The 18,632-nt window shown below is 34.2% G+C and overlaps 1 long non-coding RNA gene across 7 annotated transcripts in view; it reads right to left on the bottom strand.

The window, feature by feature from the left end:
* Positions 1–18,632, bottom strand: part of LOC144302653 (uncharacterized) — a 540,109-nt gene that overhangs the window by 276,485 nt on the left and 244,992 nt on the right. Inside the window, exon 6 of one of the 7 annotated variants that reach the window (XR_013369615.1) lies at positions 9,774–9,808. The exons of the other annotated variants lie outside the window; for them this stretch is intronic. This is a non-coding gene — a long non-coding RNA (uncharacterized LOC144302653). The remainder of the gene's footprint in view (positions 1–9,773; positions 9,809–18,632) is intronic. 7 annotated transcript variants of the gene reach the window in all.

Below are 18,632 nucleotides of genomic sequence, written 5' to 3'. Positions count from 1 at the left end.
ACTATGAATTAAAAAGAACGTTACCAAAGTGCCTGATAAGAAAGACAATAATATGTCTGTCAGTGACAACAAATGCCTCTGAAAGTTCTAAAGACACAGAGGAGAGTGAAGGACGGTGATAAGGCTCAATTTCCCTTTAAAGATGCAAGACAAGGTAACCACAGAGAAAACACCAGGTGAAGATGAATAGAAAGAGAAAAAAGTCACATTTCCTTTATCATTAAAATTCTTTCAGATTGCACTCAAACTATCAAATGTTCCCAATGCCTCTTCATCCTTTATCCATCACTTTTGCTTTTACTTGCTCCTGACTAAAAGGAGCATTTTATTTTCCCTGACATCACTCCACTTTCTTCATCCTTCCCACCGCTTTCTCCCTTTTTCCCCCATTGTTCTCCCTCCAAAAGAGATTCAATGCCAGTCAGCATTGCATTTTCATGCAGCAAACCTTTAGTTTTAGTAGTAGGAGTCTGAAAAAAAAAAGTAAAAGAAAGTATGAATCGAAGTCTAATACTTTAATAAGGTAGTTGTTTTCCATATTTTAACATTAATACAATCATGATTAACACAAATCATGAAAACAGTCCCAGGACTTGAAATAAAACTCAGCTGATACATATGGATTTGAGTATTGTTATATTACCTATGGTAATTTGCCTTATATAATGTTTAAGAGGACACATTTTAACACTTTCTTGGCTCTTACATTTAGAAGATAATGGTAAATTTTAGTGAAGTATAAGTACAGTACATTATTACAATAGTATTAGTAGTAATTATAAAATTAAAAAACAAGAAAATATCCAGATATTCTGCTAAGTGTTTGATTCATAAAGAATACAAGCAGAAAAAGTTAAACTCAAGTCCTTATTATGGTCATCATTCTCTTCTTAAGAATTAAGTTTTATTTAAATCTGGTAAATTTTCTTTAAAAGAACATGGTTTTAAATCATGCATTAAAAAATTAAAATATCACTATTTCCATTGTGCTAATAAGAATTAGCTGGCTTTTAATTCATTTATAACCATTATTTCATATTTTCAGATAAACTGAGAAAAAGAATATTGGAGGAAATTTTCCTAGAATCTGTTTGTATATTTCTAATAATTTACTAATTTTATCTGTGTATGTCCTGAACAATTACTTTTGTTTTCAATTTTCATCTCTATCCTCAGAATTTATATGTTTTTGTTGTTAAAATTCAATCCAACCTAATTAAAAAATTGTGAAATGTTATATAAATCATCTGCGGGGACTCACTTGGACTCCAGAGTTAGTTTAAAAATTATTATAAAGTGAAAACATTTGACTAGAGGGTACAAAAGGAAATCTTATCTGAACTTCTTTTATCTGACTAAAGCAGAGTCTTCTGAAAATACAGCTGCCATTAACCCTCCTCTGAGGGAGTTTCCTGTGAATTCAGCTGCCACACAGACATTAGCATTAAAAAAGCCCAATAGAACCTTTCATATCTTCCCCATTGATGCCCTAAACCCTCCCCTCTTTTGTTAAACTTGATATATAAACCTTTATCTCTGGCTTTTCAGTGAGTTACTTATTACTGATCAACTCTCCAAGTGCAAGTGTAAATAAACTTTTCATTTCTCCTGTTAATCTATTTATTGTCAGTTAATTTGCAGGTCCTCATTAATGGACCCAACAAGAGGACAATTTGTCCTCCCAATAGTTTTGTTGGCATAAAATAGGATGGTTGGGACGACTTGCCTGCCCTCAGGGACTGTAGCTGAGATCTCTGGGCCTCTGAGCAAATCAGCAAAGATAAACTTTTTACTACTCAGACTCCTGGATCTCTGCTTGGGATCTGGATGAACGAGGGCAGTTCAAGAGACTCTCTTTTTCTTTCCTAGAAGGCATTTTTCAAAATTCAGATTTACAGCACAAAACTTGGCTTAGAACTAGTTCTTTGGGTATTGTGACTGATTCCGTACCATTGTCCCCTGTTTGTTTCTACCTTTTGTGTTATTGTTTGTCAAAAGGAGAATTCTCGGGTTTAGGTTTAGGTCTTATTTATAAGCCTGTTGTTGAAGCCCACCTCATAGGCTGGTGAGTTTGTGGGTCCCCAGTAAAACTGGATGAAGTTTTCCTTACATTTTTATTTTGTGTCCTAAGATTTTGTCTTGGGTCCAGAAGGAGTGTTCTCTAGTTTTCTGCCTGCCTGAGGTGGGGTTGGGGGCGAGAGATTGCCGGATCTGTGACAGCAGGCCAGCTTGGGGTCCCATGAATTTATAGCCAGCCAGGCAAAACTATGGCGGCCTGGACACCCCATTTGCAAGTAGCGTCTTACTGATAATTCTCAGGACATTCATTTGAGTCTAAAAAATGGTCTCAACCCTTAAGTACTCATCTCATTCCTGTTGCCTTTGCTTACTGCCTGCAACAATAGCAGTCCTTGCTTTCTTTCTCCCTAGTTATTTTTGGGTATGGAGGCTGAAACTTCTGTGCCTTGTTTGGGGATACCTTTGTATCTATGATTAAGCCATAAAAAATGTGATATATTGATCTGGCTCACATTTAAAAGGAGTATACTCTCTGAAACTAGGTTATGTAATTCCAGGCTGCTTTGTTTGAAAGGTACCTCTATGGATAATTTAGGACTCCTCTGAAAAAATATAAATCTCCCAAGCTGGCTCCACTAAAATCATCCCTTCCTCCTCCAGCCCTCACCTTTCTGTAGTTACTGGATCTTTAATATCCACTGAGGGTGTGACCTGGAGAGGATCTGAGTTCCACATCAGGCTCCTTGCATGGAGCCTTCTCCCTCTGTTTGTCTCTCTGCCTCTTTCTCTCTCTCTCGTGAATAAATAAATAAAATCTTAAAAAAAAAAGAAAAATACGCCCTGAAACTCTTGAGGGGCTTAAGAGACTCAGAGACCTTCAAAAAAAGAAAAAGAAGAAAAAAGCTAATTGGGAACAAAATTTAGTCCACAGCCTCCGTAAGATTATATAATAGGACAAAAGAAAATCTTAAAAGTCTCCACAAATATTGTTGGAAAGCTTTAACCCTCATGTTCAGCAGGTAACAATGTGTTCCATCTGCCAGGAACAATTCAGATAAAAATATAAATGACAACTGGTGAGTTGTGTACTACTTTGCTTGATTCAATGCTAAAATTTTATAATGACATCCATAAAGATCTCTACTTGCATCTGTGTATATGTATGTATACATGTTATATATTGTGTGTGTGATATTTTCATATCTTTGGATGGTATGCTAAATTAATAAAGAAGCTCTATTCTTATATAAATTAAAGATTTCTAAAACTCTCAGAAATATAGGAACTGATCTCAGTTGTTTTTCAAATTTATATGATTTCAATAAACCTTTAGTGAATAAGAGTAGTTTGATATTGTTGCTTTTTTCTTAAAGGTTCATTCATTTATTTTATGAGGGGGAGGGGAAGAGGGAGAGGAAAAGAGAATCCCAAGCAGAACCTCCTCACTCCACTGAGTATGGAGCCCGAAGTAGGGCTCCATCCCAGGACCGGGAGATCATGAACCAAGCTGAAACCAAGAGTTGGACGCTTAACCAACTGACCCATTTAGGCACCCCTGATATTGTTGGTTTAATAAAATAGGCATGTCTTCAGAATTGTCAGCATCAACTATAATACTGTAATACTATGGGCTTATGAGTCAAATAAGCTAATATTATATCTATTAAATGTTTAAGAATATAAAACTCACAGAGCTGATTGTAATCAAATTGGAGTCATTATTCTGACAACTGAATTTCAACAATAATTTTGTTTTATATGTCTGCCTAAGAGTCGCTTCCAAAATCTTTTGGTAACTGGAAACCTTAGTTATTCTACATTAAGTAATTGATAATCAGTAAGTAACTAGATTATTTCTAAATGAGACAAAATACTGTAACATTCATTACTAAATATAAGTTTAAATATATATATTTAAAAAAATATATATATATATATACACTTCTTCTGACAGAGAGACTAAGGATATTTGGGTCAGTTAATAAACTTGCTCTCTCTATCACACTAAAATATATACTATAAAGAAGTATATGCCTCTAGAATATGTGAAATGATACTTTCACAGAATTTGTTAATCTACTAAGAATGTTGGTATATGACAGGTGATTCATAAGTTTTTACTTTCTAGTTTTCTCTGTAAAACAAGGGTTACTAATGGCCAAAAATTATATATATATATATAATAACTACTATAATATACTATATATATTATATATAAATAAAATAACTACTATAAACAGTAAGGGTGAAATGAAAAAAAAACCTTGTATGAAAAGAATATTAATTAGTCAGGGTTCTCCAGAGGAAACAGAACCAGTAGGAGATTTCTGTCTTTCTCTGTATGTATCTATCAAGTTTATTATAAGGAATTGGCTGCTGCAATTATGGAGGCCAAGAAGTATCATGATTTGCATCTGCAGTGTGGAGCTCCAGGAAAGCCAATGGTGTTTGTTTTTCTAAATAGTATTAAATAATAAAGTTTATTTATTTGTTGACTGGCATGGAAAGCATTGTCAAAAAAGAAGAGATGCTTAACCTTCCTTAAGTTGTATTTGTAAGGGTAGATATTATCAATATAAATATTTTAGGAATTATATAAAATTTCTAGAAATTCTTCAATGCCTTTACGGTCTACTATGCTGCTGATGCTGTTTTGTCTGATATTAGAAAAATATCAATTGCATTATTTTAATAAACTCTATTCAGATCTTTAACCAGTCTCTTGTTATCCACAGATAGTTATTGTTTTACTCTGAAACCTTCCTAAAAGCTTTGCAGTCAACTATAAGCCAAAATGCTTCATCTTCAACAAAAGGAACTGTCTCAGAAACCCATGGAAAGGACTAAGACAGGTACTCTGTGGTAGAGGATTCTGATAGCATTAAGAGCTTTTAAATCCTACCCTGGACTGAATAAGGATTTCAAAACTCTGGTGGAGAAGATGATGCATTTGTGAAACTACTAACTCAAGATCAAGTGGAACAAGAATTAATTACATGGAATTAAATGAAGTGATAAATGACTATTGTAATTTTTTAATGAACTTTTTTTGAGAAACATGCTGGTTCTTTAATGTTCTATTTCTCAGATTTAAGGAACTCATTTTCTCTTTCATCTTAAGCTATCCATAACTTATAGAAATTTAGTAGATTATACTTTTGTAAACAGAAATGAAACATTTATCTTTTCTCCCTGCCTGATCCCTCTAGAATTCAGAAACTCTCATTAAGTATTCTTACATGGCAATACACTTATTAGCATAAATTCAATGAGAATCTGTTCTCCTTGTAACAGGGCACACTTGGGAAAATTGATCATATTATCAAGGCTTTAACTGGAATGTCATATTTGAGAATGATGTGCACAGAATCAGATGTAAATAGACAGTTTTAAAGAACTAAGATGGACTTTATGAGGCAATGCTTGATTATTCCCATACAGAAGCCTAACTTTGATGTGTACCATGTACCCACTGAATCACCACCTGCTTAAATGAAGCACAACCATTAAACTAGACTGATCTACCTATTTCCAGGTCTGAGACACTGGCTCAGACTGGGATTTAAGAAGTTTTTTGGATTTGTCCTTTTTCTGCTTATTCATCCTTGTTTTAATCAATGTTTGTTTTCCCTTTTGCAGATTTCTTACTTCATAATTTTTAACCTAAATCTCTCTCTACACCAATCAGTACAGCTTGGGTGTGTGGGTGCACTTGTGTAACCTCTAGGGAAGTTTCAAATGGCAAAAATGTAGGGACTCACTTGGATTCTAGGAGTTGGTATATAATCCTTGTAAAGTGAAAACATTCGAGCTATAGAAGATTCAGAAAGAAATCTTATCTGAACTTTCTTTATCTGACTAAAGCAGAGCCTCTTGAAAACATGCCTGTCATTACCTTCCCTTAGAGGGAGTTTTCTATGGATTTAGCTGATAGGGAGACAGATTGTCTACCATTTAGCATTAAGAAAAAAGCCCAATAGAACCTTCTATACCTTCCCATTGAAGCCCTTATTCCTCCTCTCCATTTCTGTTAATTTTGATATATAAAAGTTTCTTTCTAGCTCTTCAATAAGCTACTTATCACTGAGCAACTACCATTCACAAGCTTGAATATACTTTTGTCTTTTCTCCTATTTAATCTCCTTATTGTCTGTTAATTTACAGGCTCCCAAATACTGGACCTAATTAGAGAGGGGAAAACTTTTTCCTCCCAACACAGTTAACATATAGTATTTCAAAGATTTGCATGCAGTAAAAATGATATATTATTAAAACATATGTGTTTCTATTATTCAACTGTACGTTTAATAGTTTTATTTCAATATAATTCATAGAGCCTAGTCAAAACAAAAATAAGTGTTAGGTTATAGCAGATTAAATTCTGTTTGAAAATGCAGACTAAGCACAAATGTTTCCTACTTTCCATTCTAAGTTTTTATTTAAATGATAAAAAGATGTCGTAAAATAATAAATTAAAAAGTAATGAAACCACAATAGCACTGGGAAAAGGAGAATTACCATTAGAGGACTTGAAAGATAAAAGGCATATATATTTGGATGATAGAAGAATCATGACAATAAAATCTTAACCTGAGAAAAATAAGGTATGTACTAAGTCAGTTTTAAGAGAGCTCTGGGGATGCTGCAACCTCAGAATAAACAAATACACATAAGCAGGACTCTGAGGAATAACCAGCACTCAACTCAGAAAAGCTGATCAAGGTAGGTTTTGGCCCTATTTCTTTCCAGCCACCAAAAGGAAGGAATGGACATTTTGCCATAAAGCCAAACTATGTTGAAGGAAGACTCCACTTTTAGAGGACTCCTGGTTAGAGCTTCTAGGCAAGAGGAAAAAATGGAGCAGAACCAAGTTACTAAATCAGTTTGGGGTGGGGAGGGGAGAAGAAAAAGAAAAAGAAAATCCTAAACAAAAAGCAAATGCATCCAAGAGCTAATGACATTTAAGAATACCATCTCACAAATCCATTTTAATTTGGAAATGATGAGTGTCAGTAACTTAATTATCCTTTGGCTGTCCACATATTCTATAGGAAACCCTATAGATTATAAAAATGTGCGATCTTGGGACGCCCAGTTGGCTCAGTGGTTGAGTGTCTGCCTTCTGCTCAGGGCTTGATCCCAGGATCCCGGGATCGAGTCCTGCATTGGGCTCCCCACAGGGAGCCTGCTTCTCCCTCTGCCTGAGTCTCTGTCTCTCTCTGTGTGTCTCTCATGAATAAATAAAATATTTTTTAAGTGTGCAATCCACTTACACAGAACATACAATCACCATGCCATGCAAAAACAAGATCTATTAAGGAGATATTCCTAATGTCACAATAAAAAATGCTGGTCCCCTACACAAATCTATACATTTTACCCATCAGTGTGAATGAAGAATCAAGGATATTTGGACTGGAGAAAAAAATCAAGAAAATTAGTGTGGAGGATAAAAATGAAAATGGAATAAGTGACACTAAGAGTACAAAAGATAAAAATTCTGATTACTATACTCAGTGAGATTAAGATAAAACCATAATTAAGAAAATGAATACTGGAAAAGGAACAATCTGAAATAGAAAGGTCCTGGTGAAGAAAATCACATAAAATATGTAGGTAGCCAAGATAGAACACGGAGATTTTAAGTGTTCTGCAGGGCATTATGAGGCATGACCATCCAGAATTTATATTGATCGGGCTCTTTTACAACTCTAAAGGGTCTGAAGTTAATGTGAATTTTTGACTGGTAGAAATGTAATTTTTTTTTCTGTTAAATATCTCCCCAAAGCTTAAGGTAATGGGCATTAACCAGTTTCAATCAAACCCATTAATTATATGCTATCATTTCCTAAAAATTCTAGCTTCTGAAAAACACCCCTTTGCATGTCTTTAGCATGGTGTGGGTTTCATTTTTCTTTTTCTTTTCTTTCTTTCTTCTTCTTTTTTTTTTTTTTTTTTTTTTTTTTTGGTGTGGGTTTCTTAATAAACAATTGGATTGAGTAAATATTTCACACATGTTTATATTTTGCATGAGAACCATGTTTTTTTTAACCGTTAACAATTGTGGAGGTCATTTACTTTGATGCCCAAGTGCACTCGCCTGATGACATCAAGAAAAACTGCTGCCAAGAAAAACTGTTGCCAGAAAAGCGCACTTCATGGGCTGTTTAAGCCCAGCAACTCTTTTTGACTCAAAGAGTGAAATCCAGAACTTTGTATTTCTTGATGCTCCAGGGATGCTTTTTTATTATTTTTTTTTTATTTTTTACCCAGTGATATTGTGTTTTGATTTTGTGTCCTACTTGCAGATGGATAAGTTGTTCTCTTTGATGGCTGCATTAATTGGGAATTTGGTTTTATGGTTGACCATCCGAACACCTCATCAGATGGATGATGGTAATCTATTTTTGATGAGGAATGACAAAGAATGTTTTGCTACTCTTATTTTTTTTGTTGTTGTTATCTGCTTATAAAGTCAAATTTCTGTACCTACTGGGAAGGGAAATAACTTTTTGATATCTGAACTAATGGGTTTTGTTTATGGTTTACCTCTTACCTGTGACTGATCTTGCAGAACTAAAACCATAAGCTCTCTGTAATTCAGAAAAGCTTTTACCTTTCCTGGTGTGAGAGTGACATCTTTTCCTACCACCAGAGGGCATTAATAAATTGGATGATTAGGTTTCTTAAAGTAGCTCAATTCCTTTATGTTTTATAAACATAGATATACATAAGCCATAGATATACATCAGCCTGTTACTGAAATTCACAGAAAATAAGGAAAGTGAGCTTCTAATACCTCAAGGATGCTAGATATCACATCTTAAGAAAAATTATTTGTATGGAAACAGGTATCTCAGAAACATTAAAAAATCCAAATTCATGTAATTAAAGTGATTCTTTAGACAAATCAGGTTCATTCAATACTTTAAAAATATAAATAGCTCTATGTCTTTGGCTTGGGTTTGCTACTATGGGCATGATGTAAAAAACTGTTTTACTTTTAAAAGATGTGGATTTGTTTTTTATGAACAAGCTAGTTCATGTGATTTTCCTGGGGTCCTCTGGGAAAATTGAAAAATATAAACTTATATTGAGTTTTTGATCAAATAAGCTGATATTATTCTTACACAATACTTAAGGTTATAAGCAATATATTCAACTAAGTTGAATATGATTATAAACTTTTTATAAATTATAAATAATGTGATTCAACTAAATTGATTCATAATTATACTTTTTTATAACAGTAATTACATTGGTACTATGTCAGACTAACCATAAATTTCAAGATTCTTTTTTTTTAATTTTTTAATTTTTTATTTATGATAGTCACAGTGAGAGAGAGAGAGAGGCAGAGACACAGGCAGAGGGAGAAGCAGGCTCCAAGCACTGGGAGCCCGTTGTGGGATTCGATCCCGGGTCTCCAGGATTGCGCCCTGGGCCAAAGGCAGGCGCCAGACCACTGCGCCACCCAGGGATCCCAAATTTCAAGATTCTTAGGCAACTTAAACCTATGGATAATTGTTGGGATGTTAAATTCAGAGCATGATTAAATATTGAGGTACTAAGAATCATTTTAAAATTACATACATTTTTCTCATTTTTATACACTATTTTTATATACTACAAATTTATATACTTTATCTTTGGGTTATAATCATGAGTGAGTTCATGTTTGCATCTTTAAAATGGTGTCAAATGACCTGTATGACTTCATCGAATCAGTTTTGGAGGTCTGGCAAAATGCTTACCTATGAGCGATCTCAATTATCAGCTTCTCAGTTTGCTGTGTGAAAAAGAAATTAGTTACTTTTGTTAAAAGTTGTAATTACTGTGGGTGGTTGACACTACACTTGGGACAATAACAGTCGCATGAATGTGTAGACAAGGTAATGGAATGTTTTAGTTCATCAAGATAAAAAAGAAAGTAGTTTCATCTTAAATGGCCTGCAGTTTAGAATGTGAAAGGGGACAGTAAAACACAAAACTGGAATAGCTGTAAAAGGTTGTAGTTTGCAGAAAGAGAATTTGTATTTGCCGTGGTTTAAAATATCTGCATATGGTAAGGTCTGAAAAGAAGCAATGAAATGTGTTAAAATTTGCCAAAGATTGCTCTGTTTTGATGGACTTATTCATAAGGGGAAGAAAAGCTTATATTCTTTACTCTAAAATATTACATCTTACTTTACCTCTTTTAAAATGATAAATTGGTCTCAAAGTTATTAACATAGACTGGTAAAAATTACTCTTTGCCTTCTGTGTAATTTACCCAGATGGACATGAGGTTTCGGGTCTCTTTAGAACAATTTTCTCTATTTCGTGTTAACATTATCATATTCTTAATTACTTAAAGATAATACACACACACAAAACAAATAATAAATATTTCCCCTTTGTAAAACCTTATAACACTGTTATTCTTTTTTTTAACATTATTATTTTCATCTATGTTTATTTTAAAACATTCCAACACTTCGATTATATGGGTAAACAAGTATTGTTACTCAAGCACTTAGGAACTTAACTTTATTAAATGACCTCTGATCATTCGACAATTCTTTTAGTTTTGCCTTGCCAAGATCAGAACCTAAGTTAAAAGCTGAAAATAAAATTTCCTGGTTTTCTTTTACAGCTAAAACTGTCTTTCAGTTTTCCCAGAGAACTCCAGGAAAGTCACAAAAATTTATTATTTCACTCATAAAAAGGGGGTGGGTTCTAGAATGATTAGGTTATTTAGCAGGCACCAAATATTTTTATTAGCTCAATACCATTTTAAGAATTCCATGGGAAGAACCATCAGATTAGAAGAAATACTTCCAAGTCTCCTAAGTAACCTTTCCTAAGTTTACAGGAAAAATGTTATTAATGTTAATATTTCAGAAATTGTATTCTTCTTGAGAAGGCCTTGGAGTTTTGCTAATGTCCTCACTGTCCATAAAATATTCTTGTCTTTCATTTAAAATATTGGTCAAACTCTTATAAAACACTTACTTGCTATACCTCAATAGAGAAGTTTACTTTTCTCCATTCTGATATTTTTGGTTATTATAATAAATTAAGAGACTCATTAACAAACAAGTTTTTGCTTCCTGCTATTTGTGAGAAGCCTGTGCTACATATAAGTTGCACACTAGAACTAGTGTCTTCAACAAAGAAAGTTTCAACACCTAATAAAAAAAGAAAAAGACTATGCTAGATATTCTGAACTATTATTACTTCAAGAGCTCAAAGAATATACTCTTGGAAAACAGTTTTAAGCACCTACTGCTTAGAAAACTTTCAGATTGTACTAGTGGACTGAACCAGGTGGACCCTTATCAGTCTGGAAGTAGACAGACATGCTCCGTGAAAGTCCACTGCTAACTCAAGATTCAATAAAACAAGAAATTAATATAGGACTAAATAAATGGACAAAGAGGGTTTTATTGTGGTTATTTGTTTGGGATATTGTTAGAATTGTATTAATTTATGTGCTTTTATGTATATATAAAAAGGCCCAGTCACTTTATCCTTGATTTATTTCTAACCTTCAGTTTAATAGTCCACACTTCTGTAAACTGAAAAGACCCATTTCTAAACGGTATCTGACTCTGTCTCCTCCGAATCCAGAAATACATTCTTTTACTGAGTCTCAGTATTTTGCAAGGTAATATAATTCTTTGTGTAAGTTCAATAAGATTCTGTCCTATTCTGCCCAGGATATATTTAAACAAATTGACTGTGTACCTACGGCCATACCTGGAGTAATCAGTGGTTTATTGATAAGTGGATTCAGTCAAAGGTGAAGAAAAGCAACTTCATTCTTTTGCTCTACTCTCCCTGAATATTTATTTGTGGACTTTTGTTTCTGCTTCCTGAATGTGGATTTTTCCATAGGTTTTTCAGTCACTTAGTGAAAATTATGTCTAATTTAAAACCTCCAAACTTTCATGTAATTAAAGCTTCTTACTTTTGCCAACTCTAACCTGCCTTAGATCAAATCATCTGTGATGTGAAACCTTGGGTGATTTTTTTTTGTTTTTTCATTTTCTTCCTTTAATGTATTCTCGTTTCACTAACTGCTGTTTTAGGCTTTTCCGGGATTAGAAATGGAGCCACCATGAAAACTTTATAAAGATATTCCCAATGGGCCTTTCAACTTTCTTTCTTTTCTATAATTCAAGATGAACAAAGATCAAAAGTTAGCTAAAAGGTCAAACAAGCTCTTACTACGCCCTGTATAGGTGAGTTGGCACCTGACTTTGGAATAAGGAGCCACTGATATCTACTATCACCTTATATTTTTTGTATATTTTTTTATTGGAGTTTGATTTGCCAACATATAGTATAACACCCAGTGCTCATCCCGTCAAGTGCCCCCCTCAGTGCCTGTCACCCAGTCACTCCATCCCCCCGCCCACCTCCTCTTCCACTACCCCTTGTTCGTTTCCCAGAGTTAGGAGTCTCTCAGTTCTGTCTCCCTTTCTGATATTTCCTACCCATTTCTTCTCCCTTCCCCTCTATTCCCTTTCACTATTATTTATATTCCCCAAATGAATGAGACCATATAATGTTTCTCCTTCTCCGATTGACTTACTTCACTCAGCATAATACCCTCCAGTTCCATCCCGGTTGAAGCAAATGGAGGGCATTCGTTCTTTCTAATGGCTGAGTAATATTCCATTGTATACATACACCACATCTTCTTTATCCACTCATCTTTTGATGGACACCAAGGCTCCTTCCACAGTTTGGCTATTGTGGACATTGCTGCTATAAACATCGGGGTGCAGGAGTCTTGGTTTTTCACTGCATCTGTATCTTTGGGGTAAATCCCCAGCAGTGCCATTACTGGGTCATATGGTAGCTCTATTTTTAACTCTTTGAGGAACCTCCACACAGTTTTCCAGAGTGGCTGCACCAGTTCACATTCCCACCAACAGTGCAAGAGGGTTCCCCTTTCTCCACATCCTCTACAACATCTGTTGTTTTCTGTCTTGTCAATTTTAGCATTCTCACTGGTGTGAGGTGGGATCTCATTGTGGTTTTGATTTGTATTTCCCTGACAGCAAGTGATGTGGAGCATTTCCTCATGTGCTGGTGACATGAACAGAAATTTCACCGAAGAAGACAGACACATGGCCTACTATCACATTCTCGTCCCTAGAGACGGTTGCCTAAATTCTGAGACCATAGAAAAGTGACAGAAACCTGTCACCCTACTAGATATTAGTACTTTTAATAAGCCAAGCACTTTTTGAATACTTTATGTGTATTAACTCATTTAAACCTCAATCTATAACTAAATTGAAATCATTTAATCCTCAATTTTACTAACAGGTCACATAATTACCCCCATTTAAATACAATCAAACTGCAATGAAGAGACGTTAAATAATGTCTAAGTTGGGGCTGGGTGGCTCAATTGGTTAAGGGTCTACCTTCAGCTCAGGTCATGATCCCAGCATCCTGGGATTGAGCCCTGCAGCAGGCTCCCTGCTTAGCAGGGAGTCTGCCTCCCCTGTCTGCCTCTCCCCTACTCCACCCCTTTCAATCTCTCTCAAATAAATAAATAAATGCTTTAAAAAAATAACATGTCTAACTTAGTAGTAATGTTAAATTAAAACTTTCCCCTATTCTGAATATAAGGATAGGTTACCATATAACAGAAAAAGAAAAAATAAAATGCATCTATCATGATCTCCTATGGGCTGATAGAATAATCTTAAATATTTGAAACACTGAATAAAATTGGAACACACTTATAATCCAAAACATAGTGAAAGATTTTAATACATGTCTTAGGAACTGACAGACTGAATACATTAAAAAATTAGAATACAAACTATTTGAACCACACTATTAACAAATTAGATATTATAGATAATTATAGGACATACTTTCCTTTTTTTCTTTCTTAACCATAGTCCAGAAAGAATTGGATTCTAATTATAAGAAAGAATATATGTATGAGGAGAGAGAGAATAGGGTGGAGAACGGCAGACTTTAATATACTTCTGATGTTTTACTTTTTAAACAAGAAAAACAAAAAGGAAATAAATATGATAAAAATCTCACCATGTGTTAAATCCAGGTGATGGGCACATTAAATACTGTAACCTCATGCTTTTAATTTTTTGACTTTACTATATATTTAAGATATTCACAATTTTAAAAATAATAATTTAAAAAATCTCCCAAGGCAATCATATTATCTTCAGTATTTCTGGCAGCAAGAAGAAAGTTTTAATTATAAAATATACTGCTTTTCTTAGACAAAGTGCATTTTGTCTGCTTGCTCAGAAAAGTTATAAGTTGCTAGCAGTTGTTGCCCATGCAGTGGTCCCGAGGAAACTAAGGCTTTTACTTCTTTATTCCTAGTCACACAGCTCCCATTCAATGCTTTGGGTCCCACAGTAACTTCTCAATTTGTTGTCCTTTTTGCAAAAATAAGGGCATGTTTGTGTGTGTGCGTGTGTGTGTGTGTGTGTGTGTGTGTGTGTGTGATTGGAAGGACAGATGTGCAGAGAAGGAAAACAAAATTACTCATTTTTGTATTATTCTTACATTATACATGTAGGTATATAATAACCAATTCAAACTAGATTGTGATAAGTTAAAGATGCAGGTTTTTAATCCATAGAAAAATATCAATAGCTCAAAAGTCAGTAGAGTAGATAGAATGAAATACTAAAAGACACTCAATTAGCTCAATTAAATCCATAAAGATAAAAAAGAAATAAAATATAAGTGAGACAAGTAGAAAACAACTAGAGGTAAATTCAAACTCATCCATATCAATAATTACATTAAATATAATGACCTAAACCTCTAAAAGACAGAGACTGACAGACTAGATAAAAAGTAAGACCCAACTATATATGGTTTACAAGATATGACTAACAATGTAAAAACTTCGATAATAGAGAATAAGAGGACGTGCAAAAGAGATATATTATGTAAACACTAAACATAAGCATCCTAGTTTAGTTATAATAATATAAAACAAAGTAGATTCAAAGGAAAGGATTATGAATGGGAAAGAGTCCTTTGTATAATAATAAAAGCTCAATTCACCAAGAATAAATAACAGTCCTAAATATTTAACTTTTAATTACAGAACTTTAATATAGAGTAGTAAAAACTGAACAAAAGAGAGGACTAAAGGCAGAAATTTACAAATCCACAATTTTTGATAATTTTTAAACATTTATTTATTTATTTGGGTTGGGGGTGCTGAGGGAGAGAATCTTTCAGGCAGGTTCCCATTGAGCATGGAGCCCATCACTGAGCTGAATCCCATAACCCATGAGGTCATGACCTGAGCTGAAATCCAGAGTCAGAGGCTTAACTGACTGAGCTACCCAGGTGCCCCAATAATCTTGGCTATTTTTAACATCCCTCTCTCAGTAGATATCATAGGCCAAAAACTCAGTAAAGATATTGACAATGTGATTAAAAACTATCAAATCTCTTGACCTAAGTGTTATAAGGATAGCATATATAAAATGTTCCACCCAACACCAGAAGAGTACATATTCTTTTCAAGTGTAGACAGAGCACCCATAAAGACGAGTTCCTGGGTGGCTCAGTTCATTAAGTTTCTGGCTCTTGGTTTCAGTTCAGGTCATGCTCTCAGGGTCCTGAGATTAAGCCTCAGGGGGCGTTCTGTGCTCAGCAAGAAGCCTGCTGGAGATTCTCTCCCTCTCCCTCATCCTCTCCCTCCCCATCTGCTCCTCTCCCTACTCACACTCTCTCTCTCTAAAATAAATAACTAAAATATATATTTTTTAAGATTTTATTTATTCATGAGAGACATAGAGAAAGAGAAAGAGACAGAGACACAGGCAGAGGGAGAAGCAGGCTCCATGCAGGGAGCCCAGGTGTGGACCTCGATCCTGGCTCTCCAGGACCACACCCTGGGCCAAAGGTGGTGCTAAACCGCTGAGCCACCTGGGCTGCCCAATAAATAAAATTAAAAAAAAAAAAAAAAAAGAATGACCACAAAAAGCAGCCATATGGTGAACCATAAAATCTCGATAAACTTCATAGCTCTGCGGTATACAGAGTATGCTCTCTGATCACAACAGAATTAAATTAGAAATCAAGAAAAACAAGACAGAAATCCCGAAATGGGCATGATTTTTGCAATGTACTTATAAGAAAGAAGAAATTAAAAAGACCAGAAGTAAGTTTGAATTTATGTTCAACAGAATGATAATGAAAACACATGACAGGGCATACAAAGGCAAGAGTAAAGTAGAAATCAGTGCAATAGAAAACAAACCATGGAGAAAATTAACAGTGTCAAAATGCATCCATTAAAGGATTAATAAAACTGGCAAATTAGTAGAATAACTGAAAAAGGAGGAGGAGGAAGAAGGGGAGGAGAATAGGAAGGAGGAAAGTGGGAGGGGGGAGTAGGAGACAATAATGAGGAGGAGGAAGAGGAGAGATTTAACAATATCAGAAAGGAAAGAGGAAACCTTCTACATATATTGAAGGAAGAATAATGGGACATTACATAAACTTTTTCTGATAAATTCAAGAATTTAAATAAAATGGACAAATATCTTGGAAAATGTGATTGAAAATCAACACAAGAGGGAGAAAAAGAGAAAATCTGAGATCCCTGTGCATGCTGAAGATATTGAAATTGTAATTAAAAATCTTTTCCAAAGTAAACTCTAGGCCCAGGTGATTTGACTGATGCCTTTTATCAAACATATAAGGAGAAATTGAAATCAATATTACACAGATTCTTTCAGGAGAGGGAAGAGACTATTTTCTAACTTTTTTTTTTTTTTTTTTTGAGGCCAGACTAACTCATATCAAAATCTAACAAGGATGTTTCCACAAAGAAACATAACATATCAATATCTCTCATAAGCAATTATGTAAAAATCCTCAACAAAATGTTAGTAAGTTAAATGCAGCAATACATAAAATAAATAATACACCATTAGAATATAGGTATTAATGGAGGGATGAAAGGTTGGTTCAGAACCTGGAAAACAACTAGTATAATTCATCACATTGTCAGAATAAAAGTTAAAAAATTATATGATGATCTTAATAGAAGCAGAAAAAGCATCTGACATAATGTAACATTAATTCTTTAAAAAAAAAGTCTGTGTGATATGTTTTTATTTTTTTATTTTTTATTTTTTTAAAGTCAGACTTTCTTTTTCTTTTTTTTTTTAATTTTTAATTATTTATTTATGATAGTCACAGAGAGAGAGAGGCAGAGACACAGGCAGAGGGAGAAGCAGGCTCCATGCACTGGGAGCCCGATGTGGGATTCGATCCTGGGTCTCCAGGGTCGCGCCCTGGGCCAAAGGCAGGTGCTAAACTGCTGCGCCACCCAGGGATCCCTGATATGTTTTTAGAAGGAAATTTAATCTATGAGGACACCTCTAACAAATCTACAGTTAACATTGAATAATAATTCATAAATTATTTTATGCTTCTACAAAAGGTTGGAAACAAGACCAAATATTCACTCTCATCGTTTCTATTTCACATTGTTCTGGAGTTCCTAGACAAAGCAACAAAATTAAAAAAGAGAAAAACTAAAATTTGGGAAGGAAGAAGCAAAACTGTTTTTATTTAAAGATGATATGACTTACACATAGAAAATCTTAAGGTATGTAAAATAATTAAGTGAATTTAGCAAAGTCTAAGGATACAAAAGGATAAGGATACAAAATCAGTATTAAGAAACAAATTGTATTGTTGTATGTTAACACTAAATTGGAATATAAACATTTAAAATACCATTTATTAGCATCAAAACCATAAAAAAAGAATGTTACGAACAAATATAATGAAAGTTGGACAAAGATTCAACAATGGAAACTATAAACTCTGCTGAGGATAATTAAGGTAGACCTAAATATGTCAGCAGATATATACCATCCTCATAGATTTCACAACTCATCTTGTTAAGATGTCAATTTTATCCATGTTGATCCACAGATTCAATGTAATCTTACTCCTCTAAATCATAATAGGCTGTTTTTTGTTTGTTTGTTTACGTTTGTTTTTTTTTTAATAAAAAAAGACAACCTAATTCTAAAATTTATATGGAAATGCAAACAAGCTAGGATAACTAAAACAATCTTGGGATAACAGAACAAAATAGGAAGATTTAGATTACCTGATTTCCAAAGCTACACTAAATAATAAAGAAGGCATTTTGGTATCTGATATGAGGATAAACAAACTGAGCAATAGAACAGATAAGCAAGTCCAGAAATAGATAAATATATATAAGACTCGGCAATTTGGAAAAGAAATTCAAGATGATTCCATGTTGAAAGGAAAATATTTTCAACAACTGGAACTGAAATAATTAGATATCTGTACAAGAAAAAAAAAAAAGTATATCAAGCAAGGAAAACCCAGTCTTTCCCTTCTGTTATAGGGAAAAACCTTTAGTTATCTCCTGTGTGTTTCTTTAACTACTCACAAAGATTTCACTAGGACACTGACACTTCTGGTCACCAAGTGTGTGGGATTCTCCCCCACAACAAGGATGCCTCTGACACTAATTGGGAGTCCCACAATTTTAACTCAATTCTTACACTACCTGCCAAGAGATAGCATCAGACCCTATATATACAGGTTCA

The sequence above is a fragment of the Canis aureus genome, chromosome 31, assembly GCF_053574225.1.
Source record: "Canis aureus isolate CA01 chromosome 31, VMU_Caureus_v.1.0, whole genome shotgun sequence".
NCBI classification, from domain to species: domain Eukaryota; kingdom Metazoa; phylum Chordata; class Mammalia; order Carnivora; family Canidae; genus Canis; species Canis aureus.
The sequence above is the reverse complement of the archived record's forward strand: the minus strand, read 5'-3'. Positions and strand labels throughout refer to the sequence as shown.